This window comes from Cryptomeria japonica, chromosome 9 (assembly GCF_030272615.1).
Source record: "Cryptomeria japonica chromosome 9, Sugi_1.0, whole genome shotgun sequence".
In the NCBI taxonomy this organism is placed as follows: domain Eukaryota; kingdom Viridiplantae; phylum Streptophyta; class Pinopsida; order Cupressales; family Cupressaceae; genus Cryptomeria; species Cryptomeria japonica.
In genome coordinates this window covers 340,801,507-340,819,411 of record NC_081413.1, presented here as the reverse complement: position 1 = coordinate 340,819,411, position 17,905 = coordinate 340,801,507, and positions in this window count along the sequence as shown.

Below are 17,905 nucleotides of genomic sequence, written 5' to 3'. Positions count from 1 at the left end.
GAACAACACTAGTCTAGAGGGAAAGAGGAATCACAAAATTAATTTGCATATCTATGATGCTAAAATATCCAGTGTATATGATCTTCCGTAGTATGCAAATTTGGAAGAGCTTTGTGTCAAACATTGTTATGAAAAGATTTAAATAAGGATATGTGCTTGAAGTGTTTTATTTTTCAATGCAAGGTTGTATAATCATTTGTGGGAGTAGGAAGAAATGTGTAGTGAAGTTTTTCAGCCCCAATCTTATCCACATATGACCATGCCTAGTAAACCGGAACAACCATGTAATAGGAAGAGTTTCAGTATGAAGTATTATGCTACTCTAAACTTTGAAGGTATTCCGGGTTACCCAAATCCCATACCCACAGAAATCAAAAAGTATTTGCCCATATTCAGTGGGAAGAAATCAGAATTAGTATGTCAACATGTGAAAAGAGTTTCAGATTTGATAGGAGAATTTGAAATTTGTCACGAAGATATATGCATGAAATTGATTGTTCAGTCACTGAAAGAGGATGCAAGAGATTGGTTTTCTTTTTTGCCAGTGAATTCTATTACCTCATGGGAAGAATTGATTTCAGATCTCATGGATCAATTTGAAGAAAAAATGAGTGATTATGATATGATGAAAGAGTTCACTTATATACAAATTAGGGAAGATGAATTGGTACCAACATTTAATATCAGGTTTTCACAAACATTGTCTAAAATTTTCAGAAAGTACAAACTTGACGATAAAGTATGTCTGGATGTTTATATGAGTGCATTTGATGAAAAGATGAGCTTCTTATTGAGAAACAAAGAACCCAAGACTTTGCATGAAGCTTTTAACACAGCTAGGGACATGGAAAATAATTTGAAATTTGGGATATCCAATAGATTCGTGTCTGCTATTGTTTCATCCCAAAACACCTTCAATGGTGAAATACCATGTGAAGCTGAACCAATCATTCCTTGTCTAGGTGCATCAAGCTTTGCCTTTTTGGATGGTTTTGTTGATGTATATGATTCAAATTTAGATGAGAGTCAAGAACCTCCGGTGTTGATGCTAGTTGTCTCTCACAGTAATGATGGAATGATCAATGGGAAGTGTTGTGAAAATGTTGATACAGAGATAGACATATACAAGGGCTATGTACCATTTGATTTGTATGTCGGTTATGCTGATTATGTAGCTGCCAATTATGAAGTGAATCATGCATCTCTCAAGGATAGTGAAAATGAAAACAATGATGGTAATGACCATTAATCTTTATATGCTGCTGATGTATTTGATGTTGAAATGCCAAGTACTGAACGATCACCAAATGTGATTGATTATGCAAGTGAAAATGTGCAATACAATATAAATCAGATTTTGTTTAAGTCTGATAAATCTGAAAATGAAATTATGAATGATGTTGATGATGTGTTCAGTGCAAGTGTACCCAATGATGAATGTGTTTCAAAATGGAGTGGTGTTGCTGATTATGAGGACAATGAGTTCTATTCCTAGCACCTTGAAGGTATGCAAATGAATAATGAAGATCAATTTCAGAATGAGAACGATCTTGGCACAAGTGTTTCACTTTCTTTTGATCAGCAAATGAATGCCAGTCATGCAGCTGATGATGGTTATGAGAATTCTTATTATTCATCTTGTGAAGATGATATAATAGGAGACCAAGTTATGTACCTCAGTTATGAATCTGAAAACGAAAGTGTTTTTGAAGATAACAATGTATGTGACAGTGCTGATAATGTTCTATTTTCATATTTAAATAAACCCGTGTTTGAATGCTTTCAGAATTTGAGGTACCATGAAGAGAATGAAAATGATGATAGTATGCTTGAACCGGATATGGAGTTCTTTTCTTTTGATACTAATGTTCATGGTGCTGATTTTATTGATGAAAATGTTGAAGTTTTCCCTTGTGTTGAACAAGTTTGTAATGTTGATGAAGTTCCTAACAACAGTAACATGTGTTGTAAAATTTTACTGCATGATGAAGATAAGAGGCATAGGTTGTGTGATGATTATTTCAGACCACAAATGGAAGTGTTTCAGGTGGATGTAAGCCTGAAAGAGAAAGACTTAGCTGAGGATTTGCTTCAGCCAGAGGTATGCATTCTTTTCCATGAATGGAATATTGAGAATGTGGGAGTTTTGAGTTTGATAAACAAGGAGAGTATAGAGTGTGATCAGCATAGGGAAGTATCACATCTGAACCAAAAAATTTATGTCCCTTGTTTGCATCAGTTGGTTAGTAGTGTCCCTCATTCTATTGATTTAAATGATAATAAGGCATGTGCTGATGAGAATTACAATGTTGAAAATGAATGTTTTATTTTTGAGATTCAGTATGATGATGCCTTTGCAAATGGTAGAGTTGATTGGGATAGTAAAATGTATGGTATCTTGTGGGAAGGCCTCTATGGTGAATTGTCTCATGTTTTTACTTGTGTTGAAGTAGTGTGTGATTAAAAAGTTCAAAATCAGACCAAAGTTAAGCACACTAGTTGTTACAGTGATGAGACAAAAGAGGTGGATTATAAAAGTTATGCTCAGTTGTTATTGAAAGGTGCCTTTGTTTGGATCATGGTATCAAGTGATGAGAATCAGATTTTTGACAGAGGTAAATGTTAAGATTGATTGAGCAGCTTATGTTTAGTTTTAAGCATGTTTGTATCTATTGTATTGTTGCTTTCCTTCAGTTGTGTGGTTTTCAATAAAGTGCCCTATTGTTTGGGTAAAATAAGGAAGCCTTGCTTTTGAGAAGAGAAGAGATGTATTCCATTTTTTGGGTGGTCTGCTTAACCATTGATTCTAGATTCTTGTGTTGATCTTGCAATCAACCATCCCCAGTCAGAGCCACTATTGGGACTCATTAAAATTGAGTCAAGTTTAGAGGCCCATTTCAAAAAATTTCTCTGCATGTCAGAGAAGTACCTAAATGAGTTAGTTTGAATGGCCTAGTCAGAGAGAGAGCAAAATGGAGCCGGTTGATTTTCAAAGGGTAAGGCTTGGAAAATTGTCCTAAACCTTTCATTTGGCCTATGATGTGATGTGCAACTTTTAGAATTCAATTTGGATAAGTTTATGAGGTACCCATTTCAAGGGGTGAGCTGAAAGTGCATTTTAGGCACAAATGCAGATTTTATTGAGTAGCCTACTTTGGGTGTTTACATCTTTTGCCCTATTGATTGTCATGATGAAATTCAAAATGGATTGAATTCTATGAATAAAAGTGTGCCTCTGTGCAAAATTTCAAGTCTTCATGAATTCATTTGCTCAGTTTTCCAAGCTCAAACTATTTGCAATTTGAATGTTTTGACAAGTCCCTGTTTCAGCGCCTAGTCGAAGCCCTATTTCGTATAAGTGTAAAAGTTGCCTTAGTAAGTGTTATGACATAATGTTTATTCTGGGATATTGTTGGTATAAATAATAAGCTATTTTTCAAGTTTCAAGTCTCTGCCAATCCGTTTGATCGGTTTTCAAAAGGGTTCATTTAGCCATCATTTTTGGCCTTCTGCAATTTCAGTGTTATATCAGTTAATGTAGCCATTTTCATGAGCGCACCATTTGCACCCAGTCAGACTTTTGGTCAAACTGAGAATCCAAAGATTTAATATGTACTTCAAAGTACCTATGTTTTAAATTTGAGGGTCTACGGAGGTCGTTTGATATTTTTAAGAAAGGTATCATGTGTTGCCAGAACATTGACTTTGTCAGGTCCGCAGTGTCGATAAAGCTAGTTGGTCATTTTCGCCAATTAATATATCTTTGCTCGGGACTCACCTTGAAAAATCACTTGGTAGAGTTCATCCTTGTATATCAGAGTACACGCCTATCAGATGGCAAGGTCCAGAAAGGTGTTTTGACTGGCTTGAAAAATACGTCTTTGCAATTAAATGCGAAAATGTGGCGTAAGTGCCTGAAAGTTGTAAAATTCAATTTTATGATCCGAAAATGGTGCCGATCGATTCCAGAGGTAAGTTTAATGTTCCTGAGATATTCCAGAGGTCATTTGCATGAAAACGAATTTTTTTTTTAGTCGTACCCACTTTGGGGCCCGACCTGGCTCATACCTGTGCCGTATTATTTTATTGGCGACTTTGTTTAATAAAGGATTTTCAGAATATCTAAATGCGGATTGTGATTATGAGACATGTCATGAGAGTTGAAAAGACTGTAGACCTTCAGGAAATTTCAAATTGGCGAGTTTAATGCTAAATCCTCCTTCAGCGACAGAGAAGAGACAGTAAAAAAATGCACCTGGGAAGTAGAGTTTTTGGAAGAGGGTTTTAAAACTTTCAAAATGCAATTGGCAGCCATAATACCAATCGACTTTACCCAAATCTCTCCCTTGCTGTAGTTTTTGGAAGGACTTAGAAACCTCTAGGCCAATGGAAGGAAAACAGATATAAAACTTAATTCCAATTTCTTTTACCAGTCCTCCTGCTATGGTGCATGGTGTTGAAGAGCCATTGAAGTTTTAGCAGCAAATAAACTAGAAATCAAATGCAAATTGTTAAAATGCACAATGCCAATCGCCTCCCTTCACGTGGAAGTCAACAATGAAAAGGTGTATTAAAACAGAAAATATTTTCAATGCAAATGAAATTTGGCAGCCAAGCCAAACTTCCTCCCTGCGTGATGGTTGAGGAGGCATTTAAAATTTTCAAACAAATACAATGATGGAAGCCCCTATGTGGAGAGTGAGGAGGGCATGAATAAATTTAACAAATGCAATCTGCAAATTTGTCCTAGCCTGCGTGATATGTTAGCAGCCATAAAAAAAACTTTTCTGTAAAATGCAAATGGTAGCCTCCTCCCTGCGTGGTGTGGAGAAAATTCCCCTTTGTTGTGGTATGGGTAAAGGCAAAAGAAATTTTAAAACTATGCAATGGAAGGTGCAAAGTCAGTCTCCCCCTGCTATGCCTGGCAAATGAAAAATGTAAGGAAAGCTTCAGCCAATGCACACTATTAGGTGTAAATCTGAAAACTCACGCCTTCTACCAGTCCTCCCTGTTCTTCATAGTGGTAATGGAGGGGGGAATTAATAAATCTTTCATAAAAACATTATTGTCAGCCATTCAAACTTAGAAAATCTTCACAAAGTGCAAACCAAGGCAAAGTGCATTATCCCACATTGGCTGGGCGAGACAACTTTTTGATATTTAAAACCAAATGCACAACCATGTATAATGTCAAAGCCATAAAAGGCTTTTGACGGACGGTGCCCATTGGGCGCCCAAGTGGACCCGACGTGCATGGGCATGGATCCCAAGGTGACCAGGAGGTGACAGGTGGCGCACAGGTGGACCCCGTGTAGGCACGCTTTTCGAGGTAGACGGGCAAAATTTTGCAGAGAAAGGCTGACTTAACCAACGAACAGGTTTGGAGAGGATCGATGGTCGGCATGACTTCGCGAAGGTGAAATGCACGAAGGATAAGGTTTGCAAAATGGTGAAAAGCCCAGGGCAAAAATGCAAGATTAAAGATCATGCAAGTCCAAGATGATCAACGATGCATGTGGTTTCGTGAGGTGAAGTTGCACACCAGTTACCATCTACGAAATGGTGAAAGCCAGGTGGTGCTCAATTGACAGGTCCAGCAGGCGGGTCTCGTCCTAGTGGCGGTAATGTGGCACACACGTGGCGTACAGGTGGACAAACAAGTGGTAGTGACAAAGCAAACACATGGCGGTGATGAGGTGTCATCCAAGGTGGCACCCAGTGGACCCCGCGAGCCAATCAAAGATCGCCACGTGACAAAGCGTCAGAGCACAAAAGGGCCAAAAATCAAAGTTAAATGCAGATTTATTATATAGCTGAAACTATATTGAAAATTCAAAAATTTAAATGATGTGAGCACATAAATGATTAATTCGTTCAGGGTTTCAATTTTTGGCCAAAATATGAAGCATTATATGTTTCCGGAAAGCTCTCAGAGTGATGAATCCGATCAAAAAGCTAATTTTATCCAATTTGGGATATTTTGAGAGTAGTTTCCATGGGAATGAAGAGGATATTTTGTAGTTAGGGACAAAGGAGACACTTGGCTTGTTCTGATGAGATATGATCTTTCCCTCCTCTTCTTATTCTCAATTCTTCTCATTTGTAGGGGTTCCAGAAATTTGGAGAATGGCTCCATATTTTCATGGCTTCCAATTCTGAGTTCTTTTCAAAATTGTACAGGGCAATGTCCTTTTCCATATAATAGAGTTTGATTCATGCTATAGGTGTTCTTAGTTGTAGGTTCTTGTGTATGTAAGGCATACATAAATTCACACAAGATTGTCTCTAGATTTGTATTTCCATTTTATCAAATCAGATCCTCAAGGAGGATGAAATTTGTTATCTCAAGGAGATAGTTGTGATTGTTTGCAGGGATTCTTCAAGGAAGGATTTAAATATTGTAATGAATCATGAATAATGGAATATAGTTTCAAGATCTGATGATTTTGTGAATGATCTCAGTAATGCATTTATGCAAGGTATTAATGCATGTATTTAATAATGAAGATGGATTTGCAATCGAAGCTTCCATTTATAGTTTGATGTATGACTCTGTTGCCCTTGGATAAGGCACTGATCTTGCAATTAAGGGGGTTCTCAAACCAATTTAAAATCCAATCAGAATATCTTTAGTTTATGTTATGTTTTGAAATGTTTCATCTATCTCATTCTCAAGCATAGTTGAGTTTTATGTGTAGATCTAGCCCATCTGCAATAAACTACTTGTTTTAGAGCCCTGGTGAGATCTATCTGTTTATGTTGATGCTGTCATAGGTGTGTAATAGGTTTAATTCTAAGCATAAAAGGTATACCCACCTAGGTTTTGCAGAGCCTGAAGAGTAGAAGGATTCATATCCTTGTCATGTTGTCTAAGATCTGAGGTTCTTCATAGATTGAATTGACTACTTCATAGATCAATTGCAGGTGTTCTTGGGTTATCACTTTTGGTGAACAACATTCTCTATGATGTCTCTATTATTCTTATTTGATGCATTAATTCTTATTTACCGGTACACTATTTTGGGATACAAAGTTCTTAATAAGTTTAAATATTATGCTAACCGATTAGACACTGATTCACCCCCCCTTCTCAGTGTCTTTGGGACTATGATTGATTCTAACATCATGATTCTCTCCTGGTTACAACATTGTCAAACAATTAAAATGAACCACCGCTCAAATATCCATTTTTGAAGTGCTTAAGATCTCTTCTGCTCATAGAGAGATCCTAGACAAAGCTTTTCTCACTACTAATGTCCCCAAAGATTTAGATTTGGATCAGTTTCAATCTATGGTGGGTCACTTGACTTTGCCTCATTACCTCACATTCTTTGAAGAAGATGACAATTAATTGAATCACCCACATAACCAACCATTACACATCGAAGCTATGATCTATAAAAACTGAGTCAAATGTGTTTTGATAGATGGATGCACTGGGTTGACTATTTGTACTTACAATTTACTAACACAGTTGGGATTTTATGAACATGTCATTGATCCAACAAAGAAACTAACAATCAAATCTTATGATGAAGAAGAGAGAACCTCTAAAGGTCTTGTACTATTACCAATCAGGGTAGGACCCATGGAAAAAGATGATATTTTTCAGGTGCTTGATCTTCCTCTTTCATACAACATCTTGCTGGGTAGGCCATGGATTCACTAAATGCAAGCAGTACCAACTTCAATGCTAGAAATTTCCTTATAATGGAGTTGAAATCGGTATTCTTGTTGATATAAGTTACACCTGTAGTGCATTAAAATAGTGTATTGATACCTTTGTTCCTCATAACAGAGTAGCCTCTGCAACTGAAATTTTAGAAACTTTGATGAAAGATTCAGAAAACAAAATTGAAAATCACAGATGCTGGCATAGATGGATACAAGATAGAACCTGTACTTTCACTATTGTCTCTTCCTCCATCGCCAAGACAGTCTGGAAAACCATCAGAGGCTATGAAGCCACAAACTTCAACTCCAAATATCATTTATGATAATATTTTTGTATAGTCCTCTACTTCCCTTGCAGATGAAACAAAAGAGGAGGTTGTTCTCAAATGGCTTTTCAAAGAAGATATTAAAAACAAAGAAGTGCAACACTGTGAGATTTCCCCTAAACAATATGGTCCAAGCTATAAGATGATTCAATGCATGGGATATTAAGGTACCGATCCTTTGGGCAAGTGTTAAGAAGGTATTGTTGAACCTATTCAGCTACAAACTAGGTCTACAAATGATAAAGCTGAACTTGGATACCATAGAGGAGTCATCAAATAAAAAACATACTTCTTATCATTAGTCTAAGTGGAGGAAAAAGATACTACCTTCAACATCATAGGAAGTAAATACTCAACAAACTCAGGAATAGTATGAAAAAGAACAAGAAGAATTGGCAATCAAGAGAGAAGAAGCAACTTGTAATCAAGTTCCAACTGTATCAGCAATAACACTACAAGGAGTAGAAATCCGAGAAGATATGAAAGAAGAAATGGAAATAATTAAAGAGTTGTTTGCACCACTAAAAATTCTGGTCACATACACAAGTAGAATGCAAATAGATAATTCAGAAACTGACTCCAATGAGTACGAATAGGGTCCAGATCCTCCATCAGATGCATCTACTGAAGAAACTCCTAAAGAACCTAGTGATATCATAGGTGAAGGACAATAGATAGTGCGCTTAAAACTACAAAAGGAAATAGAGGAAATCAGACTAAAAAGACAAGAAGACTATGAACAATAGCTGAAAGAAGAAAGAAGACAATAAAATTCTTCACCTACTATATCTCCCTCTAATGAGATAGAGCCAATCAGGTATTGAACTACAAATGAAGAATTGGAGGCTACAGAAGAAGGGTCGGTCATTAGTCTAGAGGAAGATAAATGGAAAAGATGATAGAGACTAACAGAGTCATCAAGGTTATGTCAACAGGTATGTCAAATACAAGTGATCATTGAACCAAATCACAAAGGAACTTGTAGCATCAAAGATGTAGATATTGATACTATACATACTTTCACTAAGCCACTTGAAGAAGAATTAGAGACTTCATCTTCTGACTCTAATCACTCTGACATAAGCTCTATTTATGACATTACCTACTTGACACCGAACTATGACTACTTCGTCATGAATGTCAAAACTCTGTCTACTGAACCTATTACTATTGAACCATGATATATAGTCTAGTCTGAAGTAGAAGATGATGCTAGTGGTAAGTTTGTTGGGTTAGATTCCCTAAATACTAACATAAACTTTGGTAATCATGTTATAACTCTTCCTGGTCTCGAGACGCTTACGCAAGGTAGTCTTCTAGAACTCGACTTGTTAGTCCGAGGTTTTGATGATAATACCGTGAATTCCCTTGAACCTGTTAAATCTTTATCGCTAGTACATTCTGAGTTTATTGACTGTACTCTTCAAGATCAACCTTTGAATATACCTACCTTTTCCAATGACTATACATTAGCATGTTATCTTAATGCAGTTGAACCAATGGACTCTTCCACCAGTGAACAAAGTGAGAACATGACAATAACAAATGTCAAGTATCTTAGTCACAAAAAAAAAAAAGTTCTGATGGCGAAAACCACATAGTGGCGGTGTCAAAATCAAAAATAGTAAAAATAAAGGACATACCTAATGGTTTAAACCTCTCTGAGGCGCCTGAAGGTGAGATACTTGACATTTTTCTTGGTCGCTTTCAAGAGTGATCATCAGTGCTAATTGAACCTACACAACTAGTTGTAATACCCTAAAATTGGTCATCTAAACCATGGGCCCCTAATCTCAACAACATCACCAAGGTCTTAACCAAAGGCAATTAAATCAACTTTGAGCACTTAATTAATTAATTAATTCTTCAATCATTAAATATTACATGGCAAGTAAATTATTCTATATTAATTAAATATTTATTTAATTAATTAAATCATTCCAAGAAAATCATTTTGATCAATTATCCTATTTAATTGATCAAATATCGTAGCATATTTAATTAATTAATAAATTTGCCATTTAATCATAAAAAAAGGAATTAATTTATTACAAAAGAAGACTCAATATGCAAAGCAAGAGTTAAATTGGAAATAAAATAAAAGAATTGAATTGAAAGAGAAATCAAACTTGAGATATTATTTCTTTCTTCTAAATTGAGAACTTGAGAATTTTTTGTTATTATACAGTTTTTGCTCTGGAGTCATTAAAGATAGTGTGCTTTCTTTTTGAGATTATTGCATCTTAGTTTAGATTTTTGCATATTTAGGTCAATTATGATTGCTTGAATTCATATAGCTAACTATTCATCCATCTTGCATAATCTTGCATCCATTTAGCTTAATATCATACTCATATAGATTAAATCTTTCATCTTGGTGTAGTCTAGTCACTGGTATTGCTTATACAAATATGAGAGCAAGTCTATACTCGCATCTTTTAGAAGGCAATTGGTCGATTTGTTATGGTTTTATTATTCATGCTTATATCTGTCTAACCATACATGTAATGACTTAATTGAAGTGTTGTGTCTTATAGCTTGCAGATACTTATTCCACTTTTCACACACACATTTCTGGTGCCCACCATGGGGCAGAAGACTACATCTTTCGGCCTCTAAGACTAACTTTATTCTTATTTTTCAGATTTTGATTTTTTTCTCAGATTTTTTCATCTGTACAGTTATTGCGAATTATCGTACGAGTTTTCCCACAGTCCCAAATGACAAACTATAGATATCGTGCAATCTCGTACGAATTATCGTACAACTCAATGAGAATCGTCGTACGATATTCTGTGTTTTTGGGTTAAAAGAAGATTTCATTCTTCAAGTTTCTTATTCAATTTTCATCATACTAACACTGACCCTAGCTTGTTGTTCCTCTATCTAGAAAATTTTCATAGCCTAATCAATTTTTTGTAGATTGCTTGTTGAAGAATATGCTTGTCAAACAAAGACAATATGACTACTAATTCATTGTCTTTGCAGGTTGCCTGAGGAGATTCGAGTAAACATTGTGTATTCATTAAATTCATTTTTAGGCACTTAAATTGCTATCCGGTTAATGAAAAAATCTATCTTTTGTGTTTTAAGAAAATTTTGAGAGGTAGGAGAGTATGCTCTTGTCTGTATAGGCAACCAAAAATATAGATCCTTAAGGCTTTTTCCTAAGTTTGAGATTTGTATATCTTTAGCGGGCCTGCCCTCCCAAGGAGCCTATAAGGCCAAAGCCATTAGGGCTGGTGAGAGGGGAACGACCCAAGTGGGAACAACTAAATGCCAAGTACTCCAACCCACTATAAAATAAACGTGATTTGATGAAAATCAATTCATCAATAGTGCTAGGGAATAGCTCTCCTCTGTACCTTTGGGTATATCAAACCTTGGTTTTCAAGGCTACAAGACCTCTTAATTGAGTTTATACCTCGATGCACCGAACAAATCCCTTACTAGTTCCAATTAAGATTAGAAGTTGCCTGGTTCACCTCTGAAAGCGAATAATCTTTGTGCAAGAGAGACAGTAACTCTCCGAAGATACTTGCCATTTCGTGCCCCCATTAGCATTTGGAGTCAGCTAATACGACGTTGAGAATCCATTATGTGAGACTCAGCGGCCGTATTATGATTAGCTATTGGGTGTGTACTTGAGTCTGCAAGAAAAGGTTTTCTTCTCTCACCAATTTCCATAGGGTTAGCATGCTATGATTGAAGTCATTATATATATTGCGTGTTTACTTTGTTTTCATCCCTAAAACTGAAACTGAAATACCAAAACTGGAGAAAATAATAAACAACTCACTGGTCAAAACTTTGTCTGTGTCAAAAACTAGTCTATCTTAGTCAAAACTTTGTTCATGTCACAAACTAGTCTATCTCAGTTGTCCAAAAACTCAATCCATCTCAAAACTAGTCATCGTCAGTCATTGAAAACTCAGTCTGTGAGAAATTTTGTCTCTGTCCAGGAAGTTGTCGTACGAGTCTTCTGATTTATTGTCCTGCTATATAATTGTTGTCGTATGAAATTTTATCAGGTCTAACAGTTTGTCATCTGGATCTTTATTCTATGTTGTACGAAATCTGATAAATTGTCATCCTTCTTAGGGAATTATCATCTGATCTCTAATTCTGTGTCGTATGAAAAACCATTACATTCATCCGTTTGTCATCTGAGGTATACCCATTTGTCGTACAAACCTAGGCAACAACTTATACAAAATACTGTGTTCATCGTCCTGAAGCTATCAAACTGTTGTCTGGTCCTGTTAAACTTGTCATACAAATCTCTAATTTTGTCAGTCCAGAATAGTCAAACTTGCCTAAAATAGTCTACAACAAGCATAAAATTGGTTATCATCATTCTGAGCATAAACAAATCCAAACAGTGTACTTTGGCCATTGTGTTGCATGATTTTGTCGATCATCTTTCAGCTAGTTCAATAAACTACTTATCAAACTTAATTCACTTAGATAACATCTTACATAGGATAGATCATTCCTAAAACCAGACCGAGTCTTAGTCACTTCTCTCAAATCAAACTAGGTAACTTAGATAAAGGTCTTACATAGGATAGATCTTTCCTGAAACCAGACTAAATCTTAGTTGCTTCTCTCAATCAAATATGTTAAATGAACAACTAGCTCCAAATTTGATCTTGACTTCTGCATCACAAACAGCTCTAGGTCACATCAGTCAATAAATATGCCTACTCAAACTAGAAGCTCTCGTAAGAAAGTCGACAGAGGCAAAGGACAATCCTTTTCATATCAAGATAACCCATTTTACGTAAAGGACCCGCTCAATGATAAACCTTCATCATCTGATATGTTAGTTTTTTATCAACCCTTATCTCCCACCATATCTAGAACAAAACAAGAAAGATGAGCTGCTAAACACAATGACAACCTCAGTATTTATGCTATCGACAATGATTCCTCATCAAATGAATTTCAAGCCTATGAACCTCCATAAATTGATATACAGAAATGTCAAAAAGATAAAGATTTCCAAAAAATGATGAAGGCTATCATGGCTAGAGAAAAAGAATACTATTTTCTAGAACTAGCAAAACAAGACACTAAAATTCCTACTGGTTACAATATTGAGACCCTTGTCACTAAAGAGGAAGAGTCACCCTTGGTGATGGTGAACAAACAATTACAAGCCTTACAAACTGAAATCACAAAACTGAAAAACAAGGATAAATCCTCAAAACAATATTCTCTGGATACAATATGCCCATTTCCATTTGACAAAAACCTATACATGCCTCCATTTCCTTCATGAGTCGAGATCCCAAAATTTGACAAATATGATGGCACCTCAGACCCTCAAGACCATGTCACATAATTTTGTGCTTTATGTATGGAATTCATGCACGAACAAACATATCTCATGTGCCTTTTCCTGAGAAGTTTAGGAGGGCAAGATATGGAATGGTTTTCAAGTCTACCTATGGGGATCAAAACTTTTCAAGAATTAATTCAATTGTTCCTACAACAATACTCCTATAACATTCATCATCCAATCACTATGATCGAGCTTTGCAATACCAAATAGAAAATAGGAGAACCCTTTATCACTTTCCTCCAACATTGGAGAAAGATGTTCTCTAGATATTCATGGCCTATTCCAAATTCTGAGAAAATGGATATCTTCATCAATAACTTGATCCCTAAATTGAAATACAGTATCCAAATGCAAGTATATCCTTCATTCAATAAAATGGTAGACAGTGCCCTCTGAATGGAAGATGTTCTTATAAAGAAATGAGATATCTCACTTTGGAAAGAAACAGATCAAGGTTCTAGCTCCAAAGAAAAGAACAAATATTGGAAATATGGCAAAGACAACAACAAAAAAATTGATAATGATGGAGTGGTAGACACTGTTAAAGAAAAATTAAAGCCCACAATATTTAACTTGGCTAGTGGCACAAAAGCACTCAAAGCAGCTAAAACTGCAACACAAAACCCTTTGAAGAAAGTAAAAGAGTGGTTTAAAGAGAAACCTTGTCTTTCGAAACCTAAACACGACTTCACTCCTCTGGAAGAATCATATGAATCCGCTTTCAAAACTTTATTGGCAAATGATCTGATAACCTTACAAGACAATTCTAGACCATATGATCTTGAAGTTAAACCAAAATGGTGGAGAGAAAACAAATACTACATACCATCGAAACAAAGGTCATAGCACAAACAACTGTATGAAACTCAAACCTGAGATTCAAGATCTCATCGACGTTGGTAAAATTGTTGTTGGAAATCACACAACTAATTCTGATCACAAAGCTTTTAAAGATCTGTTACCTGTTTATGAACAAGGGGATTCCTCAAAACCAAAAGGAGGTGCCAAAGTTAACTACACCTATACTAATAATGAAAATGTGATCAACATGATTGAGTCTTCCCAACCTAAATATTGCAATGTGATTATAATCAAAGATAAACAAAATGAAGTGCAAAATGCAAATGCTATGACCCGCACTCAAAAGAAGGTTACTCTTCAAGGAGCTAGTTCTTCAACTCCTTCTCAAACAACATCAAACCTACCAACTTCTTCAAACAGACAAACAGATACAACCATAGCTAAATCCAAATAGCTGGCTTCATCATTCTCTCCTGGTTATAGCATTGTCAAACAATTGAAAAGAATGAATGCTCAAATCCCCATCTTTGAATTTCTCAAAATATCTTCTGCTCATAAAGAGATCCTGGACAAAGCGTTACTCACAACTAATGTCCCAACAGATTTAGATATCGATTGGTTTCAATCTATGGTGGGTCACCTGACTTCGCCTCATTATCTTACTTTCTCTGAAGAAGATGACAACTCATTGAATCACCCACATAACCAGCCATTGCACATTGAATCTATGATCCATAAACATCGAGTTAAACATGTTTTGATAGATGGAGGCATTGGGTTGAATATTTGTACCTATAATATGCTTACACAGCTAGGATTTTCTGAAAACGTCATTGATTTGGCTAAGAAAATAACAATCAAAGCTTATGATGAAGAAGAATGAACCTCTAAAGGTCTGGTACTATTACCAATCAGGGTAGGACCTATAGATAGGGATGTTATTTTCCAGGTGTTAGATCTTCCTCTATCATACAACATCTTACTGGTCAGCCCATGGATTCATGAAATGAAGGTAGTTCCATCTACATACCATCAGTGCTTAAAATTTCTGTATAACGGGGTTGAAAACAATATTCCTGCTGATACAAACTCCCCCTGTAATGCATTGACAATGAGTGTTGATACCTTTGTTCCTCATAATAGAGAAGCCTCTATAGTTGAAAGTTCAGAAACCTTGATGAAGAACTTAGAAAAGAAATTGAAAATCATAGATACTAGCATGGATGGATACAAGATAGAACTAATCCTTTCACTAATCTTTCTTCCTCCATCACCAAGACAATCAGGAAAACCATCAGAGGTTATGAAGCCATAGACTTCCACTCCGAATGTCATATATGACAGTCTTTTTGTACAATCCTCTACTTCCCTTGTAGATGAAATAGAAGAGGATGATGTTCTTAAATGGCTTTTCAAGGAAGATAGTGAAAACAAAGAAGTGAGACATTGTGAGATTTCTCTGACACAATATGGTCTAGGATACAAAATGATTCAACACATGGGATATTTAGGTACAGGTCCTCTAGGAAAAAATCAAGAAGGTATTATTGAACCTATTCATATACAAACTAAGTCTACAAATAACAAAGTTGGACTGGGATATAATCCAGGAAAGACATGAAACCAGAAACATACTTACCATCATCGGTCTAAGTGGAGGAAAAAGATACTGCCTTCAACATCACAAGAAGTAAACACTCAATAAACTCAAGAAGAGTATGAAAAAGAACAAAAAGAAATAGCAATCAAGAGAGAGGAAATAACTGGTAATCAAGTTCCAATGGTATCATCTACAACATTACAAGGAGTAGAAATTCCAGAGGATGTGAGAGAAGAGGTAGAAAGAATCAGAGAATTGTTTGCACCACTGAAAATTCCAATCACATACACTGGAAGACAACAAGTAGATGATTCAAAAACTAACTCGAACAAGTATGAATGGGGTCTAGATCATCTCTCAGATACATCTAGTAAAAAAAATCTAGAAGAGTCCAATGATATCACAAATGACACACAAGAGCTGATACACTTAAACTACAAACTAAGATAGAAGAAATCAGACTAAAAAGACAAGCAGATTATGAACACAAGCTGAAAGAAGGAAGGACACAAGAAAATGCTTCACCTACTATGTCTCCCTCTAATAGGACATAACAAATTAGGTATGAAACTACACAAGAATAATTGGAAGCTACAAAAAAAGAACTAGTCATTAGTCCAAAAGAAGTTGAATGGAGTAGAAGACATAAATTCATAGAACCATCAAAGTTATGTCAACAGGTATGTCAGATACAAGTGATAAATGAACCAAATCATTAAGGAAATTGCAGCATTAAAGATGTAGGTTTTGACACTACACATACATTTACTCAGTCACTTGAAGAAGAGTCAGAAACTTCATCTTATGACTTCGACTCCTCTGTCACGGATGTCGGGAATTTGTCTACTAATCTTGTTATTGTCAAACATCAAAATGTAGTCTAGTCTGGCATAGAGAACGGTGCTAGGAGTAGGTCTATTGGATTAGGTCAATTAAATATTAACGTGCACTTCGATGATCATGTTGTAACTCTTCCCGGTCTCGAGACATTTACGCATGGTAGTCTTCTGGAACTCGACTTTTCGGTCCGCAGTTATGATGATAATACCGCAAACTCCCTCAAACCTGTTTAAACCTTATCTTTGATACATCCTGAACTAATTGACTGTAGTCTACAAGACCAACCTATGAATGTACCTATCTTTGCCAATGACTACATGTTAGCCTACTATCTTAATGCAATTGAACTAATGGACTCTTCCACTAGCGAACAAAGTGAGAACATGACTGAAACAGATATCAAGTATCTTAGTCACAAAAATCAAAGATCTGATGGCAAAAACCACATCATGGCGGTGTCAGAATAAAAAATAGAAAAAATAAAGGATGTACCTAAGGGTGAAAACCTCTTTGAGGCACCTGAAGGTGAGATACTTGATATACTGCCAAGTCACATCAAGGAAATATCTTCTATATTGGTTGAACCAACTCAACTAGTAAATATTGGGAGTAAAGAGACACCACATATCATCCACTTAGCTCAATCATTATCAACAAAAGAGTTAAAAGATTTCAGCAATCTCTTTTTAGAAAAGAAGATCAACTTTGCATGGACGTACTCTGATATACCAGGCCTAGATCTTGATCTCATCATGCACCATCTTTCTATTACACTAGGAGTTAAACCACTCAAGCAAAAACTCTATAAGATGCACCCTCATGTAGCACTACTAATTAATTTATTACAAAAGAAGAATCAATATGCAAAGCAAGAGTTAAATTGGAAATTAAATAAATTAATTGAATTGAAAGAGAAATCAAACTTGAGATATTATTTCTTTCTTCTAAATTGAGAACTTGAAATCAGAAAAAACAATTAAAGGAATTTAATCATTGTCTAAAATTGAAACTCAAATCTTTTGAGAAAAGAAGTTCAGTTGCATTGAAAAGACCCTTTTCTAGAATAAATCAAAGAAATATGCATTAAATTACCTATTTTAATCTCAAGTGCATGGAATTAATTGAATTTTATCTCCAATGCAAACTCAAACTTATAATCTGAATGCATTTCAATCAAGCTATAATTGGAATCTATCTCAAGGTTAACTAAATCTGATCTCTCAATTATTTCAATTATCCTAAATTGTCCTTTTTCTTGATCTCTCTTGTGATTCTCTATAAATTCAACCTTCATCTCTCATTCAAAATACCATGGAG